This window comes from Peromyscus eremicus, chromosome 19 (assembly GCF_949786415.1).
Source record: "Peromyscus eremicus chromosome 19, PerEre_H2_v1, whole genome shotgun sequence".
Taxonomy (NCBI): Eukaryota; Metazoa; Chordata; class Mammalia; order Rodentia; family Cricetidae; genus Peromyscus; species Peromyscus eremicus.
Window position 1 is genome coordinate 58946640 of NC_081435.1, and position 16246 is coordinate 58962885.

General features: G+C 36.2%; 1 protein-coding gene across 1 annotated transcript in view; it reads right to left on the reverse strand.

Annotated features, from left to right (window-relative positions):
• Positions 1-16246, reverse strand: part of Dcc (DCC netrin 1 receptor) — a 722447-nt gene that overhangs the window by 14557 nt on the left and 691644 nt on the right. The gene's annotated exons all lie outside the window — the stretch shown is intronic.

The window sequence follows — 16246 nt, forward strand, 5'->3', positions numbered from 1 at the left end:
GGTAACAATTTGTCCTTAAAACAGTGTTTTATAGAAAAAAAATCTTAAAAAAAATCATTAATGAAAACCTGAAACAGCACTTTAGCTTGCTTTTGCTTTTTATATTTCAAACTATAAGTTGTTTAAGTAAAATAATGCAGTATTAAATTTCTATGGGTCTAAATGATCCATGGTTAATTGAAATGTTTCAATTTGCAAATGCTTCGGTTGAAGCCACTGCACAATTTTCTGTGCCTGGGGTGCACGTGGGAGAATCACTTCAGGAGACCCTCGGTGCAACACCGGAAGCTACTATGTTAAATAAATGCTTTTACATGGTTATACAACTAATTAAGTGAGCATCACTTAGATTTTAATGTTGTTTCCTCAGCAGGACCCACTAAGCAGGGAAACATAAATGATGTTGGAGCTTTGCGATGGGCCAGCAGTGTGCATGGGGGGAAGATGAACAGCCTCAGCAGGCATTTACTGTTCTAAGCTTTATTTCCACGGTGCAGTTATTAAACATTTCATTTGCTCATTAGGTACATAATATATGACTGCCAGGTGCGGCCTCCTGTTAGCATCTCCTTGCACAAGTTACTCCCAGCTATAGTACTTTCTGTTTTGAAAAACACCAGAACAGGCTGCAGCAGGAAGGAATGCATTATGTAGACTCACCTGGGGCAGATCAGAGGCTGAGGTGCATCCTGGGTCTGATCTTCAATTTAAACTTTCATGTTCTTGCCTGCCTTCTCCTATAGCCAACTCTAGTTTTCATTCCTTTATTTTTATGAATAAAACTGAAAAACAATTGACTCACCTTTGTCTCTCACCTATTCTATAGTAGCAACTGAAATGGCCTCTCATGGTCTAGTTTTGATATGAAAGGTATTCGGATATGTACTTATTTTTAAGTAGTCAGTCTGCTCATGTCATCTGGGAGATGATGAAAGGTTTGTAAAGTCACCTTCTCATACGGGATGAGTTTTGGTGCTATGGGAGAAATTAAACTATGTATGGGAAACTCTATATTCTCATTCTTTATATTTTATGTTCACAGAATATTAAAAATAAAGTGAGTTAGCTTTATTTACTTATATACAACAGTCACAGGAGTTCCTTATAAGTGGCCTAGTTTCAAACATGCATGTTTTTGCATTGATCTTAAGGCATTCTAATTCACAACATACAGGAGCAGATTTCATTTTAAGAGTAATGAGCATTGATGTGACACCTTTAGTAAGAACAGGCTTGGTCTCCTCCTACGTTCCCATTTCTCTTCAGTGAGGTGAAAAGTAGAATGTTTGCCTGCTGGGGACATGCTGACAAAGGGTCTTGCCTCTCTACCCATATATACTCTCCTAAGTAAAAGTGGCTACACTGAGTCACAGATACGATGGCTATCACATGTTAAGACTGATATAATAAACAGCACTTCTCAAGTTCTTAAATCTGCATGTGATAGAAAACTCCAACTGCACAGACTGCATTTAGTAAGCAACTAGGAAAGGCCTGACTCCAGTAAAGCAAGCCAATGGTCACATGGTTAAGGAGAGGAAAGAGGCTTCCTAGTTGTTCCTATCTAGTTGCTTGAGAGGGCCATAGCCTGATGGGATCTGGATTTCCATTTGGTCGCCAGTACCTTATCTCTATTGTGTCCATGTGTTAGAACCCTAGGTGCTGCCATCTCTTCTTAGAGGTACACAAACTATGATACCTCATGCTTCCTTGAAATAGACTTCCAGAGCACACTTTATTGTGTTGTCTTGGAGACAAGAAAACCAAAGTTTGAAGAAGACAAGGGAATGCTTAAATCCTCTCAGCTAGTGTCAGAGTTCAAGGATTTATACTATTAAGATGTATGTTCTTTCATCGATAAAAATAATCTAAAATATCACAAAGAATATGTAACCGAGATTCAGAGTGAACAAACCAGGCAATCTTTGGTCTGTGAAGGAGAGGATAAGAATGCGGCCGCAGAAAAGACATCAGCATGCTGTTAGCAATTCACAGGGGCACAGTCAGAAGAAAGAACAGCAATACATACTAAGGATTTCTGTTCCCCTCTGTCTTCTGTCCCTGGGAATGTGACCCAAGACCCAGCACATGATAGAATGGTGCTCTACCACTGAAGTCCTGCAAACTCCCCCTTTTCTTTCTTTATTCCTGCTAAATTGTTCCCTTCTAATAGAGGAAACGATATATATGTAACATCACAACATCAGAGAAATGAAAAATTCTAAAGGCTAAGCAAAATACAGTATTTGTGAGCTTGTCTTAGTTTGAAAAATGCACATGAAAAAAATGCCTCCACATACTTTCCTTTAATTGTATCATTTCTTCCCTTTCATGAACTTCTCCTCATTCCTAACACCCTTTCTGTGGAATAAATCCTCCTGTATGCTGTGAGTATGTATTATGTTCATTGGTTAATAAAAAGTTGACAGGCCAGTAGCCAGGCAGAAAGTATAGACAGGACAGTCAGACACAGGGGACTCTTGGAGGAGGAAGGGCAGAGTCAGAGGAGTCATCATCCAGAAGGAGAAGGAGAAAGAGATAAACATGCTATGCTAATAAAGGTACCACCAAGTGGCAGAGCATAAGTAAGGAATATGGGTTAACTTAAAATCTAAGAGCTAGTTAGTAATACGCCTGAGCTATTGGCCGAGCATTTATAAGTACTAAGCCTCTGAGTAGTTACTTGGGAACAGGCAGGCAGTAGAGAAATGTCTGACTACACACCCACATGATTTCCCAGTCCCTTTCTGCACACTAAAAATGCAAAAACCAAGAGCCTTATATTCTTCCCCATGACAGAAAAATGACCCAATAATGCAACCAATGACAAATCAATCATGGCTTTCTAACTGCCTCGATTTGTTTGAATTTTAATGATAATTGATAGAAAGGTAATATTAGCAACTGAAAGGTGTTCTGTTGCCATTTCATTTGCTTATTTAAAGGATGCTCTGCCTCCTCAAGCAGCTCTCAAGTATGGTGGTAATGTTTTATTTTCTAGCTCCCTTTCCCTCTGGCTGAACAGCAAACTCATAATCTAGTAAGTGATTTAATTATTCTCCTGAGGTTACAGTAAGCATCTAATAAAACATCTAGTAGTCTTAATGAAAACACACACTTTCGTGGTTAGTCTGTGTTTTAACTTCCCACCTTTGCATATTGGAATCTAAGTACCAAATTTATTAGGCAAATCAGGGGCCATTTAATAGTAACCAAAAAACAACAACAACAACAAAATAAAACAAAAAAACAAAAAACAAAAAACAGGGGTTTCCAAAAAAGCAGAGGAAGGAAAGTGGCCAATCTAACTGGAAACATCAGTCTAAGTATGGTCCCAGGTGACTTTGAAGTGTAGGGATCCTATATATGAAAAGTGTTTATTTTTCATTTTGCAATGGATAAGAGAAAAGCTTATGAGAATTTTAAAGAATTTTAAAGGAGCTAGGCTCATTAAACAGCCCTTGCATTAAGTTTACACTGGGAAATAATGACTAAGCAGAGGTGGGGAGGAAGTCCTCAAGGACAGATCACGGTGTAATGCTGCTGTGTACTTGGGATTTGCCAAGTACCTAACTCACTGAGAGCAGGGTCGACCCTGGGCTTTGATGAAAGACTTCCTAGTGATAAAATGGATGTGGACAAAGGCAAAAAGAAACTGATGAGGCTGCAGAATGTTCATACCAGCAATTATCCTTGCTTCTTCATTGAGAGATTTCATAGAATACACAGAATACATCTCAAAGAAATCAGCAAAGATCTTGAGAAACCGATTTAACTAAGCAGTTCTATGATACTTTTCTGAGGTTCCCAGTTCAAAGTCACAAATATCAGCCAATTAAAATAGCAATAGAAACTCACAATCTTACAGTGGTGTTTTTAAGGGCACGTAATCAGTAGTCAGGTATAAAGACGATCATTTCACAGTCTGTCCATTACTTTCTTTAAGGGGTCTGCTTTGACTTCCTGGGAGTTTATTGTTTTCAACAAATGTCATCTCAAGATTTACCTCAGTTAGTTTAAGAAATATTCTGAATTGTTTGGTATGATAGGGACATTTCTTTCTTCTGCTCAACTAAATTCTTTGATTTTTTTCTTTCTAATTCTGTTTATCCTATTTGCAACAAGAATCAAAAATTTTACTTAATAATTTATAGCCATTCCGATTATTTATTTTGTGCTTCTGTTAGGAAAATTGTCAATTTTATTCTTAATGAAACATCTTTCTTTAATAATCTAATTTTTGTCTGTATTCTAGTGAAACTTCAGAGATATCACATTCCCAATTCATAAATAACACTGTAATGGTATCAATATTATTTAATAAAGTATTTTAAAATCCAGAACCACATAGACATCCATATTTCAGCTTCCTACAACTTTATTAATTGGATACCGGATATAAATGTAATTGCAGTACTAATATCCATAATAGCATACACTAGATTATGCTTCTGGTAAATATTTCATATGCAGTTTAAGATAATAAATTTTACCTTTTAAAATTTACATTATTGTGTTTACACTGAAACTACTTTCCTTTCTAAAGGAAAACAGATGACCATAAGGCCTGGATTTTGTTATAAACCCTAGACTTACAAGATCTTGATTTCTTAACATTGTGAAAGAATTGATTTTAATTTGTTCTGTTATTTAATGGAAGTCAGCAAAGAACACATGTGCACACACATACAAGCACACACTTACTAATGGGTATGTATCACAACTATGTTTAGAATGTCACTACAATATCACACTGTGGTATTACCACCTTAACTCAATTGCATCTAATTTTTATATGTGCATTTCTTTGATAGACTGAAGCACAGCATACATATTATTTTCAGAGGAGACTAAAATTCTCATTGAACCTCTATTCACCAACAATGTTTAGTTATATATTTTTAAAAAAGTCAAAAATTACCATCTTTTGAACCCCAATTATCATTGTAAAAATAGCTGGTATAAGCTTTGCTTTGATCACATTGAATAACTATTCCCTTAGGGATGGATGGTCTACACTTGCATGTTGCAACTCTCTCAGCCACTTGGCTTTTGCCCTTCCTAGACTATTGGAATGTATGTGTATATATGAGTATACACACACACACACACACACACACACACACACACACACGTCAAAAATATCCTTATAAATATACAGTCTAGTAAGTACCATGACTGTAAATTTCTTCATAGAATGTGATTGCATGACCTTTTCTTAGTTCTCTGAATCACAGTATTTTTGAAATCAGATTACTTCTTACAACAATATATCTTTAGTTTAATTTCTTTTATTTTTTGAGGTTATAATATAATCACATCCTCTCCATTTTCTCTTTCTTCCCTTCAAACTTTCATGTATACCCCTTCTTGCTCTAATTAAAATTTATGGCTTTTTTCATTAATAGTTATTATAAGAACATACATGTTTATATACATATATATTCCTAAATGTAACCTGCTTGGTCTACATAATGTTATTTATATGTGTGTTTTCAGGGCTGACCAATTGTGGTGGTATTGTGTTCCACAAAATATTGTGCACCCTAATAAACTTATCTGGGGTCAGAGAACAGAACAGCCACTAGATATAGAGGCCAGAAAATAGTGGTACACACGCCTTTAATCCTAGCATTCCAGAGGCAGAGGTCTGCAGAGTTCAAGGCCACACTGGAAAAGCTAGGCATGGTGACTCACATGCCTTTAATCTCAGGGAGTGATGGCAGAAAGCAGAAAGATAAGGCATGAAGACCAGAAACTAGAAGCATTTGACTGGTTAAGCTTTTAGGCTTTTGAGTAACAGTTCAGCTGAGACCCATTTGGATGAGGACTCAGAGACTTCCAGTTTGAGGAAACAGATCAGCTGAAGAATTGGTAAGGTGAGGTTAGCTGTGGTTTGTTCTGCTTCTCTGATCTTCCAGTATTCATCCCAATACCTGGCTCCGGGTTTGTTTTTATTAATAAGACTGTCTAAGTTTCATGCTACAACCATTTGAATTGGGCAACTAGTTGGTGTTCTCTTCCCTGAAGAAGACTATTTCTTTCATTCTCAGCATCCCTTAGTTGCCTGTAGTTCTTTATGTAGGGTTGGAATCTCATGGATTTCCCCCGGTTCACATCTATTGTTGTCCTTGTTCAGTTCGTGCTTAGGCAATAATGTTTTTGAAACATTATGGGTGTACCTTCTAAAATTACTAGGAAACACAGTCTTACATAAAAATCTCTGATCCTCTAGCTATTAGAATATTTCTACCCCATCTTCTACCATGTCCCCCAAGTTTTAGGCTTGGACGTTATTTTGTAGATGTATCCATTGGGATTGGGATCCACAGCTCTACATTTTGATTGGTTGTGGTTTTCTATAATTGTCTCTGTCTATTGAGTTTTGTGAAGTTGTTAAGGATTTTACTTCCCTCCTAAAACTGATGAATTAAGTCAATGTACATTCCAGGGGCAATAGTATCATATATGCTTGCAAAATTGTTCAGGGGTGAAGTGAATTTGCAACTTTAAACGCTAAGAAGTAGTGAACCTTACATGTTATAAAATGTCTAGGGGTGGGAGATGGCTCAGTTGTTAAAACACTTGCCATACAAACAAGAGGACTGAAATTCATGTGTCCAGAATCTATATCTATGTTGGATGGACAAAGTGACTTGTCTGTAATTCCAGGTGGAGCAGGTGATCACAAGCAAGCTGGCTAGAGAGACTAGCCATATTGGTGAGCTCTGATTTCCACCTAGCGACCCTACCTCAAAATCGAAGTGTAAGAAATGATTGAGGAATATTTGTGACTATGACCTTGGGCCTCCACAGGCACACTTACACATATACACATGTAATCACACCTGCATATGTATCCACACATATTTGAATGGTACATACAATGCATACTAACCTCATATGCTTATATATGAAAAGAAAAAAGATACTTTAATGGCTAGTATCAAAGTTATAAGGATATCGGTGTCATGAGCATTTCATATATTTTTAAATTTCTTTAATGTTTCATTAGCATATATCAATTATACATAGCGAAGCATTATGACATTTTCATACATGTATGTAAATGCGCTTTGTTATCTTGTCTCCAGTCAATTACCTTCCTATCTAGCTTCTTTTCTACACTTTTATGTTTTTTGCCTGTGTGTGTATGTGTGTGACCCAATTATCAGAACATGCTTCCTCCTCCCTTAGCAATCATTAACTTCCAAGAACTCCTCAGAGTTGGGTGGAGCCCATGAAGTCCCTTCCCAATTAATGAGAGGATATGGGCAGGCTTAACATTGTTCAGGTCCTACTCAGGTAATTACAACTGATGAGAGATCAAGAGGGCAATGGCCATGTTAGTCTCAGAAGAGCGCGTTCTACAATACTCCATCTCATCCTCTAGCTCTTACATTCTTTCTGCACCTTCTTCTGTGCTATAGCCTGAGGCCTGAAGGGAATGATATAGATATCTCATTAATAATAGTCATTTGTTCCCACAACTTCGAGCAGTTACAAGTCTTTGCAGTTACCTATGGCCACTGCAAAACAAAATTTCATCTCTTCAAAGCTGATAATAACACTAACCTCCATAGTAATTTGGAAGGTAACTTGGTAGACACGTCATAACTATTTAACAAAACAACTGTAGTAGGATCCACAGAGGCTAGGTTTCCTAGCACCTATGATTTCCCCAGCCATGGAGAAATCAATGACCAAATTTACAGTAACAGATATGAATCTCTGGTTTAGGAATGAGCCTCCAATCCAATTATAATGTGATTGGTTATCACAATACTTTTTTCCTGGCCACTATTGCAACGGTGCACATCTTGCCTGTCAGATCAATCATGAATGTTCATGGGCCACAGGTGACTGCTGACTACTTGTCCCCTCCAGCAGCTTGCATAACACCTTCTGATACTATGAGGGCTGGCCATTAAAAAAGGTGCTTCTAGCTTAGTTCCTGATAAATGCTGCATAACTTCTGGTCAGAGCATGTAGTACTTCTGGCAATAGAGTCTTAGCATCTACTAAACAGCAATGGCAATTTTCTGAATTGTTTTGAGAGCCTCAGATGCTTTCCAGAGAAAAGCTCATAGGGAGGTAATTCACCCAAGACGCTGGTATTTTCCTGTAATCAAGTATGGCTTCAGGGAATAGCTTTATCAACCTGCATTCAAACTCCTTTTTAAATGTTTAATTTTGAATTAGCTTACCATTTATCAGATTCCCCTGTGACTCTTCATACAACTTTAGTTTGGGTAGATATTTTTATAATTAAATTTGTAAGAAATCTCCAAATGACAGTATCTTTGCTTGAAGGAACTACTATATTTATAACAGTTGCTTTCTTGAAATGCTTCTCTATCTTGGTTTCTGGAAAATTATAGTTTTATCTCTAGGACTTCTTTTTGTTCTACCACAAAAATGGAGATTTGTACTAAATCTGTTTTGAAACTTTGCTTTTTCCTTCAGGTTCTTTTCCTGGGAGTTGGCATCTTATTTAGTTACTTTATGCTGAAATGCTCACTTTCTGAAGATGATTCTCTGTGTTACCACTTCAGCCATGACTGCCCCATGAGTGCTACATCTCTCCCTATACACAGACCATTTCCTTCTGGAGGCTCATATAACCTCTTCATCCTCAAATTTCTTCCTTCTCACGAGGCAACCTTTCCCAGTACTTCTTTCTTTCTATTTGTTTAAAAGATCCCTGAAGACACAGGGTTAAAACAACGGTCACTTGGGACTCACCACCCTCATTCCTCCCAGCTAATTACTCACTTCCTCAATGGCTTCTGCCTCTGAAAGGCAACTCTTGAAAATGTCTTTTATTCTCTCTCTCTTTCCGCCCTTCAAATTCATGGCACATTTTCTATATCATTCTTGGTTTACTATTTGACCTTTCTTAATAACAGCTCAGTTGTTACATATCACACTCTGCATTTTCCAGCATATAAACTTACTATTACCCTGGGACTCACATTCTGAAGTCAGATAATTTTTCCTATAAACTTTAAAATGCCATTGCTGGACCTTCCTGATACAGTTTTGTGACTCTACAGCATTCTAAGGTTAGAGATTCACACTGACACCATGCAGAATGCGACTAGGTTCTGCCACTGCTGTTTAGTGACTGTGACCTCAGAGGTGACAGTTTATGCTCTCAGAGCTCTAGGTTCCCATCAGGTGGAATGGCATGGCTTACTTTACAGTTGCTGTGCAATATAAAGGCGTGGATGGCAAGTGTCTAGGGGCAAGCTTCTTGGTGTGTATAGCTAATAAAGAATTAATTATGAATAAGCATGCATAGCTTACAAAATTATTTCTATTTTGTCCTGAGCTACCAGAAACGTAATTTACTCAGATGGGATTCCCTAAAAAGTCTGACTGATTGAGATTTCATTCTTTCTTGTTTGGATTGCAAGTAATTGTCAAAGAAAAATTTCAACTCATCATTTTAGTAGCAGCCAAAAAGAAGACCTATTAAAGTCTCCATGTAGGGAGTTACTAATGAGGCAGTATGTCTCTATATGATGCTTAGTAAACTCTTCACTATTCAGCATATCTTCCCACTTGGAATTCCTGAATATTTCTTTATACAGAATAGAAGCCAACTCTGGGTTTAGAAATGAGTTCATCTATCTTTAGATTTGTTTTTACATCTACATAGATACTTATTTTAACATTCAAATAAGAAAACACAATCTGTACATATTGGAAAAGAAAACCTCAAATAAAAGTTTCGAAAAGTAAAGCCCAATGAATATGTGACCAATTTTCATCAAACAAAAACTGAGCAAAATTTAAGGAAGTTTGGTTGTTGTCTTTGTACTAAGAAAGCAGAAGCTAGAATATTGTGGATTATCAGACACATTACAAAGAAAACATTAGAATATTTGGGGAACTATATATACACATTTATACATTTACACATATGTAATCTTGAATATAGATTCGTGACATGTGAGTTTGCTACCTACTATTCCTTAAACTTCAATTTCTATATATTATAACATAATGATGCAGAAAAAAGACTTTTGCTGAAGATATGCTTGTGTTCAGACCCTTATTCTGACAGTTACTGTGTGACATTGGATATACTTCTTACATCTTTTTTGATCCAGTGTTTCCTTATGAATGCACTGAGAGAAGTATTTTTCATTTATGCTTCTCCGGTGAGTGAATAAGAACATGAACTTACAGTGATGTGTTCCATGATGGCAATTATCAGTAAGAAAGTCTGAAGATTCTGTTGACATTGTTGGAGTCCATGAACATTTTTATGTTAGTATCTTGTGGAATTTAGTACATTTTACACATTGTTATAATATTAAACAATATTGAGACTATATATTTCTACAGTCTTAAATGTCAGTTTTATAAGATGTTCCATAGGAAAAAAAAATGTTTCTTTAGGATGATACTACATACAAAATGAGTGAAGCATTAAAATCTGAGCTTTGAGGCAAAGAAGCATTAGAGCTGATATTTACTGTTTGTTACTTGCAGGTGGAGGAGGAAGGATTGGTAGAGATACTGTCTGTACAGTGGTCATGATCTCTGACTGACATGAGTCAGAGTCCCTAAAATGAATCCTATGTATAATCATATGAGTCCTAGCACTCACAGATACTCCTTTACACAGAATTCCTTGAAGTTAAAAATCATCAAGAGAGTTTAGAAAAATTCCCTTTTTAGCATTTTCAAGCTATAATTCCCATGACTTACTACTGCTTCTCTCTAGTCTGGAGTTTTTACATACACATGCTTCCTTATTTTCAGCTGCTTTGAGTACAGAACCTAATGCTTTCTGAACTCAGAATCTTTGAAGCAGGTAAAAGGTATTCTAAATGTGACATCTGGATGGCAGAGGAGGAATAGGGAAGAGAGGAAGAAGAAAGGAAGGAAAAAAATATTTTCTTTCTTAAGCAGTTATTAGAGAAACAGTATTTAGAAAAAAAAAGATCTTTCTCCCAACCTCTTTTTATCAGGAGCCTTCTTGAACACATATTTACTTCTTATATGTATTCTCTATTCAATAATTAATTATGATAATATCTTAAGGGAAATTATGTAATTTAACTTCCTTATTACTCACATAAACATTATTTTTAATTACCTCCTGTTTGTTGTGATTTTTATTATCACTCTTTATAGGTTTACTTACTCTCATTATCACCAGAAAAAAAATCTGAGTTAATTTACAGATTACATATGATATTCACCAGGTATGATACTGAGTAAACTGGAAAATTTTATTGAACCTTGAGTCACTGTGCATGTAAATCAGTTGGTCTTATGTGAAGTGCTCTTCACTGTAACATGGGAACATGGGAAATTTAGGAAACCTTATGGTCACCTCCAAAATGACAAGGAACTTCCCAGATTCCCACAGGAGCTCATCTTCCTGTAGAAAGTTTTAAATCTTAATTATCAGTCTTTAGTTAGACACTTTCAGAACTAGAACTTCTTAAGCATATTTATGCATATTAAACAAACTAATGCTTTCATGAGGCACTGGATTTTTTGATGTTTCTATGGAAAATTAAAGCTTTAATTTTGCATTGTATCTTTTGAGCAGAGAGAAAAGTGCTCAGCTCTTGACCCTAGGCTATGAAAGGTACTTAGTTGTAAGAGTATTTGAACAAGTCTTAAAAGACAAAATTAAATCCACATAAATAGTTACAAAAACCACAGCAAAGAAAAACAGACCCTTGCCGTGCATATTGCTCTGTATGCTGTGAATGTGTTGCTCTCATTTAGTTGATAAATAAAATGCTGATTGGCTAGTATCCAGGCAGGAAGTATAGTATAGGCAGGATAAGCAGAGAGGAGAATTCTGAGGATAGGAAGGCTGAGTCAGGAGTTGCCAGCCAGACACAGAGGAAGCAAGATGTGAAGGCAGAACTGGGAAAAGGTACCAACCAAGCCACGTGGTTAAACAAAAATAAGAATTATGGCTTAATTTAAGTGTAAGATGTAGCTAGCAAGATTAGGCCAAACAGTTTTAATACAAGCATCTCTGTGTTTATTTGGGTCTGAGCAGCTGCAGGCCTGGGCAGGACTGAAGAAAACTCAAGCTACAGACCCTGGTGATGATATTCTACAACTGAGCTTAAATAGGGTGTGATGAACAAGAAAGGGCAAATGATCCTTAACCTGTTGCATGTAATGAACAATACGATATTCTAAGAAAACTATTAACAAAGTAGAAATTTATATATGAACCTGTGGGTGCAAACACATGTGTGTGCACAGACACACAAACACGAGAGAGAGAGAGAGAGAGAGAGAGAGAGAGAGAGAGAGAGAGAGAGAGAAAGAGAAAGAAAGTAAATTTAATTTCAAGTGAGTGCTAAGCATGCTAATTATTCCACAAACCTCAGGTTAAGAACACATGATCTGTTCTAAAATAAAGCTGCTTCAAAGTGTAGACTACAGAGGGGTAGCTGTCACATCACCTAGAGTCCCTTTAGAACCTCAAAATGTTGGATTCTTCTCCAGAGCCACTAAATTGGAACCTGTATTTGAAGATTTGCCAGTGATTCCCCAACACATAAAAATTGAGACTCATTGCTACAGAAAAAAAAATATCTATAATGAATAGAATTAAAATTGTGTGTCAAATCATGAATATTCTAATATAGTAACAGATTATGGTTTTGAAAATTAGAAGACAAATGTCTAGGTAATATTTTATACATGTTCAATGTAAAACAACTTTTTGTTCATTTCTCAATCATTGACTTCTGCTCCTCCCTTCTTAACCTCTCTGCCTTACTATTTTTACTGCAGAGGAATAGCTAAGATGAAATTTGATCTGAGATTGAGAGATTCTAGTAACATTAAATACATTAGATTGGTTCCCTATAAGACATTTCGGGGACATGCAATGCTCACAAAGCCAGGAAGGCAGACATGTTCCCATCAGGTTTGCCACAGTGCAGGAGACAAGACCTTATTGGAACCTACACTGTTGCCATAGAGGCTACTTTCCTAGCTGTTGGATGGAGTTATGGTTTGACACTAAGTCCTGCTCCAGTAGATGAGACCTTGCATCACTGTAAAGCCAAGCAACCATGTACAAAAGACTCTGTATTCCATTCACTATTTTGTGTTCCATTTGGTGATCCATGTCATTTATGACCCTTATATCCTGAAAATATATGTAGAAGAGTATGGCGTTTCACAAATTACATCATGTTTGACCAGACAGTGAGTTATTAAAATACTATTTTATGCCTCCCTTTCATGTGACTCTCTTTCTGTAGGTGTTGAAAATGTAAAGGAGTCCAGTGTATAAAGTGATAGAGCCTCCATGTTATACCAGATCAGAAGTTCCTAAATTAAATATTATCATTTTATAAACATAATTCATGTTTATATATTTTGGTTCCCTAAAGAAGTGCAATAATGCCTTTCCAGGTTAGATTTTATTTTATGTAGTTATGGTGGGGAATTGAAGCAAAAAGGAGTTAAATGACACATTCAATAACCTAGGTAGTCAGCAGGGGCACTAGACCTCAGTGCAGGGCTTTTGTTTGTTTTGTTTTTGCCAGTGAGTGCTTTTATTTAAACTTTGCTCATGATGGATAAGAGATTTGGGAGAATAGATCAACTTCCTTCACTCTTCAGGTGGCCACACTGTCCTGCTGTGTTTCCTACACCAAGAAAGGTGTCAGCTCAGGCTTGTTTCCATAGCACAGCTTATTTCTGCCGTGAAACCAACTCAAGAGCACAGCTAAAGATAAAACCAACACAAAGTATAATTTTAAGTGCAACAATGAGGGGAACTAAGGGTTAAGCCTGAAACCCTTGATTTCAAAGCATACTTGGTTAGCACATTATTGTGCTTTGAAAAATGCTTGCCTTATTAGGAAGTCATGACTTGCAGATTGTGTAAATATAAAGGTGCATACAACTTATCAAGTAAATGAATCAGAGGTGTGAAAGAAAGATATTTAAGACAGCAATTTAGAAAAGACATTGAAAAGGGCAGTCATTCCAATCTCATTATTTCTATAAGCTGGCATGTACAATCACGTTGTAATACACCTCTCATTTGAAATCAGTGGTTTGCTTATCATGGTAGTTCACACACACACAAAAAAATGTTAGAATCCTCTTTACTACAAAAGATAAAGGCATTGTCCTCCAAAAGCCTTGGCATTCCAGTGAATGAGATTCTGGTAACAAGAACATCAATCCTCCTGGATGTGTAAGTTGGAAGTCAATGTTCACAAATTCACAAGATGTCTACCATGTAATACATTGTCTCCACGGTCCTGCCCCTAGAAAAATGCTATAAATTATCATCGGATCTGTCACTATTTTTTACTATACTATAGGCCTTATCTTTATAGTTTACTTGGAGTTAAATTCAATTTATCTCAACACAGACCCGTTTTATTTATTTTCAGAGTTGGTTTTTTCACAACATGTGTTCAACAGCCCATTAATAGGAGGCTAATGTGAAAACATTTCTTAACATTTCCCACACTTTCAAAGAAAGTTCTGGAATCTAATACAAATTAATGAAATAAAGAAACCCTTTCAACTCCTTATGCAACTTTGATTGCAGACAGTGATGTTTAGAATTCTTTTAAAGAATTTATGATTTAATTTTATTTTAACTGTGTGTGTGTGTGTGTGTGTGTGTGTGTGTGTGTGTGTTATGTCTGTGTGAGTGAATGTCATGTGTTCAAGTGCCTATAGAGGTAAGAAGTGGGCACTAGATTGCTTGGGACTGAAGTCTGGGTAATTGTGAGCATCAAGTGCTCTGAACTGCTGAGCTAGCTTTGCAATCTCTAACTTTTGGAATCTTTAATCAAATCAAAACCTTTCCCATACTTTCACTCTTTCCCAAATCAAAGGAAAAGGAATCCAAGGAGAATGATAAATTTTATTTCTGCAGTACCTAAGCCTGTAGAATTTCATAGTTCTATTCTTAAAGAATGTTATCTGATCTCACATAGGAGTAAAGTAGGAGTCAGAGGAGAAACATGAATTCTTCAGCAGGCACAACAGAGTTCACCAATTGCCATGCATTGGCACTTTCTCGTGTTTTGACACAATGGACCCTGCTCCTCTGCATTGTACTACACAGGGACCATGACATATCTATTTATTTTCATGAAACTAAACTAGTCAATAGAAGTTTTAGGCCATGGGGCTTCAAATTGTTGTTTCTAATCTATATTAAGATTTGAGGCACTTGTAGCATAGAACATAACATAGTTTAGATGATTTTTCATTTTATGATCAAACAGTCACAAATTTGGAAATTGCTTCATTTTTAATGTGCCTTTATCATTAAAAATACCTAATTATTCTATTAACTCTCAAATTGCTTTAAATAATTGGATTGAAATTTGAACTGTATTCAAATTCTGGGCACCCTTAATGTTTTAGTCTAACTAACTAAACAGGCAATTGAATATTCATTGCATGTAAGAGTTTGGATGAAGATCCCAAGAATAATGACAGAGTATTTTGGAAAGGTTACAGGGTGTCCCACTCCACTGGTGGTTGATTATAGTGGCTTCTCAGTTAAATATGAATTTATTAGTGATGGCTTTTACAAATAATGATTATAACATTTATCTATTTTCCCTGTACTGATTTTTACAAAAACATTTTGATTTCCAAGATATTTTACAAAGAATAATACAATGTTTTCATCAGAACTTAAGCATGTGACCTACCAAGTTCATTAGATCTACGAAAGGATTGTTTGCTTTGAAGATAACGGCTGCATATTCTTTACTTCCACCATTCTCTGTCACCAAAGAAACTACGAAGTCTCCAACAAAATCCAAGGACAACCCTCATAACTAACACGTTTTAAGTTATCTTATTCATGAAATCAACCACGTTTTGAACATTGACCTCTTTAATTGTCTCTTATTATTTAGATGGCATTTTGATATTTTAACCTTGTACTTTAATCATAGTAAGTGGACCATTTACTTCAAGTTTACATGCAATATTACTGATAAAAATATTTCCCTTCTTTTTTAATTGAGAAAATTTGATCAAAGGCACTCAAAGTTTGACTCAGCTACCATTTCCTTATCTTCGCCAAATAATTTTTGTAATCCTGCATAGCTTTGCTCATCATGCACTGCTGTCTTGGTCTGCTGTCATTCTTTCTCACCCACAGTAGGTGTAATATCCCCATGCCTTAACTTCACTTTCCATTCTTCACTTCCTTCTGGAAATCTCAATTTTCCTTGTTGGACTTTAAAGCTCT